The following is an 8477-nucleotide window of genomic DNA, read 5'->3' on the forward strand; positions in this document are numbered from 1 at the left end:
ATGTGTGTTTACAGAAAATATGCGTGCAGCACACAAACTGGAACGGAGGGTTTTAATGTTTTTTTGCTTACCTTTTGGAAAGGTTGAAAAATAAACAGACATTGTTTTTAACTTTTAACAGTGAAATTGTATACAAGCACCTCTGTAATCAATTTGAAAGATGTCTAACTGTGTCAAAGTGTCAAAAAAATCTAGAAATGACTCAAAAAGGAACAAAAGTCATTTTTTAACTTTGTCTACAGCCTTTTGGGGAGATGTGTAGAATTTGTATGTCAAAGACATTTAGTGAAAAGGAAGATAAAAGTGTTCGAAATATTTCATTTAAGTCCCAAATCAATGTGTCTTTTCCAAATCCCCAAATCGCTTTATTCTGGCATTCAGGTTTGAAGCTTGGCCTCTGTGCTTCGATGTTTCGCAGCCACCACCTGGATGGGTGAATGACTAACAAACTGCAATTTTTCCTTACAGTAACTAACCATATAGATATTTATAACCAGCTGGTCACCTCTTCCCCCCTTCCACTCCCTTCCACTGAGGGACTGCCGTGAGAGCTCTCTTCAAAGATCAGTTGTGACACTTCTGGCTTTGTTCTTAAACAAAGAGAACTGCCCCTCATCTGCCCGTAATTGGGCTGGCTCTTGGAATGTGCTTGATGTCTCCGCGCGGGCCATTGCTGCTAAAGCAGACGGGCCAGGGTTGCAGGGAGATGGTGGATAAATTAGTGAGAATCTATCCACCCATCTGTTCCTTTATCTTTGCCTTCTGTGTGTGTGTGTTTTTTTTTTCTTTTCTTTTTTTACTCCATTTCAGTGAAAAACGAACAAACCTGTGTTGAAACTCCAGAATCCCACGCTCACTGTAAATGCAGCAATTTGTGGATTGCCCTCTCTGTTCGGTCTCCGTGAACTTCAGCACCTAGCAGAGGTGGGGTAGTTGGATGCACAACAAGGGCAGTCTGGGACACATGTCACTAGCAGTTACTGGAGTGATGCTGATCATACGCAGATAGTTGAGAAAGGATTGGAGGGTGTTTACTGCTTTGTTACAACAAGGAAGTAATTTAGGGAGCTGAAATTCCTCTTCCAAGGAACGGAAAAGGTTGAAACAGTAGTTGGCAGCACACCAAAGGCGCGAGCCCCTAATTGTTGTCATTAATAGCAAATAATCTCAACATGCTTACATTGTATACTGGGAAACTTTACGGCATTATGCTCAAGAAATCTGGGAATTCTCTGAGTATCAACATAGAAGTTTGTCTGAAACAAATCACATGCACCTTAGGTAAAAGACTTTGCTTTGGTTCTCCTTCCCTTTTCTTCTCTTTTACACTTTTCGGTGTTTAAAGCAACCTTGTCGCCAAAATGCCGGCCTTTGCTTTTGGTCACAACTCATTTAAACCTGAATGCTTGTCCACTCACCACCAGCTCCACCCTGGATAAGTAAACACGTGATGTAATGTGTAGTTTTTGCCTGTTTCTAAAAGTCCTCGTCCAATCACACCCAGGGGTGATTTTAGGTGGGGACGGTCAGCAGAGCCCAGATGACGAGGTGTAGAAAAGTAACCTGAACGGTTCGGGGCATATCTGACGGGGAATCTGAAAAAAAAAAAGACTCTCCCTTATGCGTCTGGGCTGGGGAGCTCCAGTCCCTGCTGGCTGCAGCTGAGATCAGGCCAGCGGCTCCACATGTCTGGGCTCCAGGTTTCAGTTGGGTGATTGGAGCTGTTGACTCCGGCACATGGCCGTTGCTGAAGGATCCCACTGCCTTAACGATGTCCTCCAGGGCTACCAGACCTATTGTCATTCAGACTCCTACTGTTCGCCAGTCTGATCCCTCCTTACTGGAGTCTGCCTGGGGATGGGCTGCCTGGTGTCAGCCATCCTGTCTGTTTGTATCACATGTGAGCGTGTCAAAGAATGAAACCTTTTTGTCCTGACAGGTATTTCAATTATACGTTTTTATAGGCCTATTTTCAAATCTTCTGTTTACTTTTGAACAGAAACATATAGTTTGTTACCTTCTAATACCACATACATAAAAAAAACAACAGTTTTGCTGTAAATAGAAGAAATTTCCATCAGGTCTCACTGTTATATTTTAAATAAGTTCGTAAAAACCTTAAAAGTGTTTCCACAAATGGTTTCAGGTTTAAAACTCCCTTCTATGTAAATGATTTTGTTCAAAACAGACAACTTTGTCATGAAACATTCAGTTCATGCCTTTTCCTCACAAATCAACCATCATAAAACCCGTCAAAGGCTCCATTCGCAACAAATATTTTCACCTGCATGAGATCCACAATTATGTTACTTAAAGGAAAATCCACATGCCTTTTCCAAAAACAGAGCAGGGACACAGCTTCTAAAATTAACACTCTGATTGGTTTTCCTTATTCACATGTTTTAAAGTTTCCTTGTAATCATAGTTTGATGGAAAAGGTGTTGCTCCATACCAGGGATGCCACTGTTCTCGGCTTAAAACTGAAACGTATGTTAAACCATTAAACCCAATCTTGGAAAGTGTATCGTTGCATCCCTACTGCATATCTGTATGTTTATGCTTAAAGACTCAAACACGTGTTTTTCCAAACTTAAGAAGGATTTGTAGTTTTATTACATAATAATTTTTTTTCTTAATTTTAACTTGTTTATAGGCAAATGAAATAAAGGTTTATCACAACTTTTAGTTTTTTTGTTGTTGCTGGGTAATTCACAAATCATATACTGAACCGAAACAAAACTGTGATCTGAAAATATAGGTTTGAATCAAATCACGGGGAAAGTTAATTATTGCATCCCTACCCCATATAGTTCACAGCAGACGCTTTTGCCATATTCCATTAGTAAACAAGGAAAGCATCACTGAGTCCATCACAGCATCCAACCAGCTGCTGAACCAGGAATGGTGACAAACGCGCCAAAGGGATTTTTGTTAGACATCCAATCATTTCAGGTTGTCAAGATTACATTTAACTGAAATATGCTAGATCTGATCATTTCTGTATTGTTTGCTTTTGAAATCTTTTTTGCACATTTAACATTTTTTTTACAGGCTGCATTCGTTACAAATATTTATGCTGCAACATAGAAAACTGTGGGGGCAAATTTTAAAAAAGCCCAACAAATTATCAACAAAAAAAGATCAATGATCTCTGATTCATCACTTAGCCAGTTAATTTGCAGGAAATGCACTCAGTGAGAAAACCGTAGAAATGCTAAAAAGTTGTTGTGTCGCCACAGTGAATCAGCTTCCAGTGAGTCGCACAGGTGGTTTGGCAGAGACCTTTACACCGGATGCCCTTCCTGACACAACCCTGTATATTATCCGGGTTGGGGACCGTAGCATGAAGGGTCTTAGCAGAAATGCCAATAAGAAACATATTTTTCATTTTTCCCATTTTCACACCCTGTCAGTGTGTGTCTGCAGTGTGTCCTTTAGCTTCGGAAAGGCTCGAAACGGCCTTAAAGCTGCTTTTACCGTCACTCTATAAATCCACAAAAAGATTAGGGAAACTACCAGTCAAAAGTTCACCCAACATTTTTATATTTTTAATCATTTTTGCTATAACAGACAAGGCTGTTTGCATGAACTATTTCACTAAAGTAAACTTTTGATGAATCCAACTCTTCAAGCGTTGGACATCAAGCCCATTGCAAACGTCTGGCAGACTTCCTGATGATGACTTTCAACATTTTGCATTTAAGCCGTTGGAAAGCCTGTCAGCTTCACCTCCAGGACAAAGTGAACTTGCTGTTGAAACAGATAGCAAGAAAGAAAAGTGCCATGAAGATCGATGAGGTTTGCTTTTCCTCTCCCTCGCATTAGCCTTTTCTTCATCCCTCTGTTTAACTATGCAGCTATTAAGTAAAAGTGGGCAGGGGCAGGCCACATGGGATCCTGTCCGGTATGTAAACAAAAGAAAAGTGGGAGGAGCTAAAGAAGCTGGGAAACTATTGCTGTCTTATATATAGGTGTCACATTTCATTTCCTATTTTAAGATTTTATACAAATAAAGAAGATGAGAAAAGCCATGTTTTCTTCAGAAAAAAAAAGTTAGTTTTAAGTCATTACCTCAAGAAAACGAGCAAAAACAAATCATCCTCCATTTATAATAGCTTGGTATTAAAAAAGTTTGTACTCTTTTTTTTTTAGCTACCTCAAAGCCATTAAACAAACATAATAGTGCCTAACACATTACCCATATGTGAGATTTCTCTGTGCTTTCATTTACAAGGTGAGTACTATGCCCCCAAGACCTTAGTAGGCCTGGATGGAGACCTACACATGTTTGGCCTGTCCTCAGTGTTTTTAGATGATGCTTCACACTGTCAAGGTTGACTTATCTGAGTGGGAAAAACTGCCCAGGGAATAGACATATCCCACAGACAGCTTTGGAATGTTTTTACAGCCCGGCCTGGTGACTCTCAAGTGCCGTTATGTTGCAGAATGTTAAAAACTGCCACTACGGTACCCAATCATGCCATTTTGAATAATCGTGTGCAGTTTTGCATGTTCCTAATGTTCAAATATACCACTTTATATGGTGAACAATTCTTCAGGAAGATGTAAATATGCTAAAGCAAATACGAACTTTTCTTTTTCAGTCAAAAAATGTTCAGAACTTCAACCATTTCATCATGTTTTGTTCCATGTTACAGAATTTCGCCCCCATTTTTGTCATACCGTTTGCCGAAAATGAAGAATATTTAAGACGTTGTGTGGTATGAGCTTACTTAAAAAATATGCGCACATGTTGGAGTGTTTGTGTTCTCACACAGAAGAGGAAAAAAAAAAAACCTCTACAGTGTTCAAGTTTGAACCAGTTTTTAGTTATCAGCAAAATCTCTGTCTTTGAATCTTTTTCATCTTCTCCGTTCCTTTATTTTCTATGAGGAGCTGAGAGAAGGGACCGCAAGGGCCTTCAGAGGTTTGGTCCTCTGTCGGGATCCCTAATGGATGTCAGATGTGTGTGAGAGGAGAACATAGCGTGTGTGTTTCATGTTAGTTCTCAGCATGATGAGCAGTGTAGCAGCTGGAGATGAACAGAAATCACCTCAGCGCCCCCTACTATCCCTCCATATTTTATCCCCACTTCTGTACCTCCAAGTCATGCTCTCTTGTTTTTCCCTGAGTAATATATCGGTATTAATAAAGGCAAACAAAGGCTAATGTTATTTAATGGTAGAGGAAGATATTTGGGTTTCCTGGGGAGCGAGACAGCAGCTTTTCTACATCTTCTCACAGTAAATCTTGAAGCAACTTTAATGGCTGGATAACCATCCTCTGTTAATGTTTCCCGTGTTGTTTACAAAGAAGTTAAAGGCAGCTGCTCTGACATAGCTTATAGTCATGTTATCTAGCAGTTATCCGCAACCATGTGTTGTCCCACACTTCCTAGTTGGACTTTATTTCCTCAAGTAATTCCAGAACAGTTTTTTTCCCTTTTTACATCTGAGTAAACATAACTAAAGGTCCATTCCTTTCTGCAAAAAAGCATCCCAATTGCTTAATAGGAATTCAGGTTTTCCCACAGACTTCATTTTTGGAGCAGCACCCTTTTACCACAGGCATTAAACACTCCGGCTCACATATCTCCAGGCCCTTTTTTTAATCACTTGAGGCTTTTATTTTGCATTATCGGTGGTGGGATTGGAGGATGTCAGTGCTGCACTGCTGGGCCCTAAAACTAATGTCACATTGCAGACCACATTTTATAAGGGAACCAAGTCCAAGTGTTTTCCATAGAAGGATCAGACTCATGCATGAGTCAATCGAAATGTTTGCCATTCGTTAACAAACAAAGCAGTTTTACAGTAAGTAAGAAAGGCAGATTGTGGAGGTGGGGTGTGAGATCCAGTAATGATGGGGATGTGTCTGGAACTAGTTTTTGGGAAGAAGAATGTTGCATAAAGCCTTAGTCACAACTGCCCTTACTGGTAGAAACTGGCTGTATGCGGGTAAAAAATGGGCAAACCTGTGCAGGTCATGCAGGTGGCCCACATGAAATATCAAGGTCGTAGATCACTTGGTGAGGTTAAAAATGTTCATGGACGTTTTTTTCTATGGGCATACTGCGGGTGACAGCCCCCAACTTACCCTAACAACTCATTAGGGTAAGTTGGGGTAAAGTAGTAGAGACTTTTTTTTTTTTACCCCGCCCCACAAACCCTGTGTTAGTGCTGTTCACAATCACTCCCCTTCACTCCTTGAGTCTATCCTGAGGAAATTAGACTTAGATTAGTGCAAAATTTATATAGCTGTTCAAATCCCACAAATCTTGCTCCAGATTTTTTCTTTCACAGCTCTATTCCGATATATGAAAGACTTGGTGTCGTAGAATTCCGTTTAAATTAATTTCTCCTTCATGATCCTGTTTACAACGGTTGGTACTTCAGTGTTCCGAAAAGGATGCAACACACACGTCAATTCAAAATCCAAGCCAATTCAATTCAATTCAATTCAATTCAATTTTATTTGTATAGCCCAAAATCACAACAACAGTCGTCTCGATGGGCTTCGAAGTAAAACATAAACTCAAAATGATCATGAATACAAAGAGTTCAATAGGAAAATACTAAAATGAACTAACAAACTGACTAAGCTATACTGGCATCCCTGCCCTTAGACCCCCCTTCGCGGTAAGGAAAAACTCCCAAAAAAAACGGATTCCGGAAAAAACCAAGAAACCTCAGGGGTGCCCACATGAAGGAGGGATCCTCCCCCAGGACGGACAGGCGATTTACCAGAACTGGGAGAAGAATTAACTTATCTAATTCTACGACTACATATATAAAGTCCAGCAGACAAGCTTCATCCAGCCGTGGTTGGGGGGACAGTCAGGGGCGCGAGTCGAGCCTGAGACAGGAACCACAGCCAGGTGTAGGAGCAGGAGCAGAGACGAGGTACTCGGTCAGGAACAGAGCAGAGACGAGCCAGAGGCAGGATCCACAGCCAGGTGTAGGAGCGGGAGCAGAGGCGAGGTACTCGGTCAGGAACAGAGCAGAGACGAGCCAGAGGCAGGATCCACAGCCAGGCGTCGGAGCGGGAGCAAAGGCGAGGTACACGGTCAAGAACAGGAGCACTGATGAGCCAACTGGAGTCTGGAAGCACTCCCACTCCCCAGGAGGGGAGAGGGAAAGAGGGACAATACATGAATTGCACTGCACCAAACAGAGGCATGGAGAACTAAATGATAGATAATGATCAAAAATAGAGGAGAGGAAGGGTAGAAGTAGATGAGAAAAGAGGACAGAACCCCAGAGCACCATAGTTACCCCAGCTTCAACTTCTAGCAGCCTTTTAAAACAAATAGTTATTGTTATTAAGTTTAATTTAAACACATTCACATTAAGTTAAATAATCTCTGAATACTAACTAGTCTGGCAATAAGCCTGTCCAAAGAGGAATGTTTTCAGTCTAACTTTGAATGTAGAAACTGAATCGGCCTCTCTTACATGAGCTGGGAGCTTATTCCATAAAACAGGGGCTTGGTGGCTAAACGCTCTACCTCCAACCGTACTTTTACTAATTCTAGGAACCACAAGCAGTCCTGCATTTTGCGAGCGAAGTGAAGATGAAGTCCCTGATTGGTCAAAGTTCAGCACTTCCATGATTTAGCAGTCAAGACGTTAAACGGCCGGACATGAAAACTTGCGTAGTGACGCGTGAATGCGAGAGTTCTTAACGCGAAAGCCTGAAATGAGGGTGCACGTGCGTTTGCATAGACTTTACATTGAAAGTGGCTGCTTAAACACGAGTCGACGCGGCCAGTAATTATGTAGATGCAGCCGCTCCTCTCTATGATCCTTCACAGGCCCGTACAACCCAAAAACCTGTAGCACCTGCACGGCTCAACCCCCTGTACAGGTGCATGTGACTAAGGCTTATGCAGCATAATGGAAAACCTTTTGCATTCTCTGCTCCACATATTAAAAAATACAACAGAGTGGCTTCTGAGTACGCTGGAAACCATATATACCAGGAGTTGAGTCCCAGGCCCACCATGTTTGGACTCTGGTCACAGACTTGAAAGCTTGAGAGGGGTTGGACTTCAGATTATGAACAGTCAGAGCACTTTTGCACCATGGAATCCATTTTGATTGTGCTGCAGTGCAAAGCTGCTCATTTATTCATGATCATTGAGACTAACAGGACGAGCAAACTTCTTAGAGGTAAAACTGTTTTTTTCTCATTTTCTTAACCATCTTTTCATCTGAAAATGACAACATCATGGAGGACGAGCATTTAATATACAAAAAATCATGAATAAAATCGAGCAAATAATAACATCTTTTAAAAACATTGAAATAAGAATTAAGTATTATTCACTCACTCACTGTAAAAGAGCAGATGTGGTCACACAGAGTCGACAACAGAGGTCATCCCGACATTTTCCCAATGTCAGAAAGTCGCTGCCTTTTCTGATTGTCCTGTGAGATCTCAAAACTGGGTCTGCAACATATTACCCTTCAACTACT

This window comes from Oryzias latipes, chromosome 22, assembly GCF_002234675.1.
Source record: "Oryzias latipes chromosome 22, ASM223467v1".
Lineage (NCBI taxonomy): Eukaryota > Metazoa > Chordata > Actinopteri > Beloniformes > Adrianichthyidae > Oryzias > Oryzias latipes.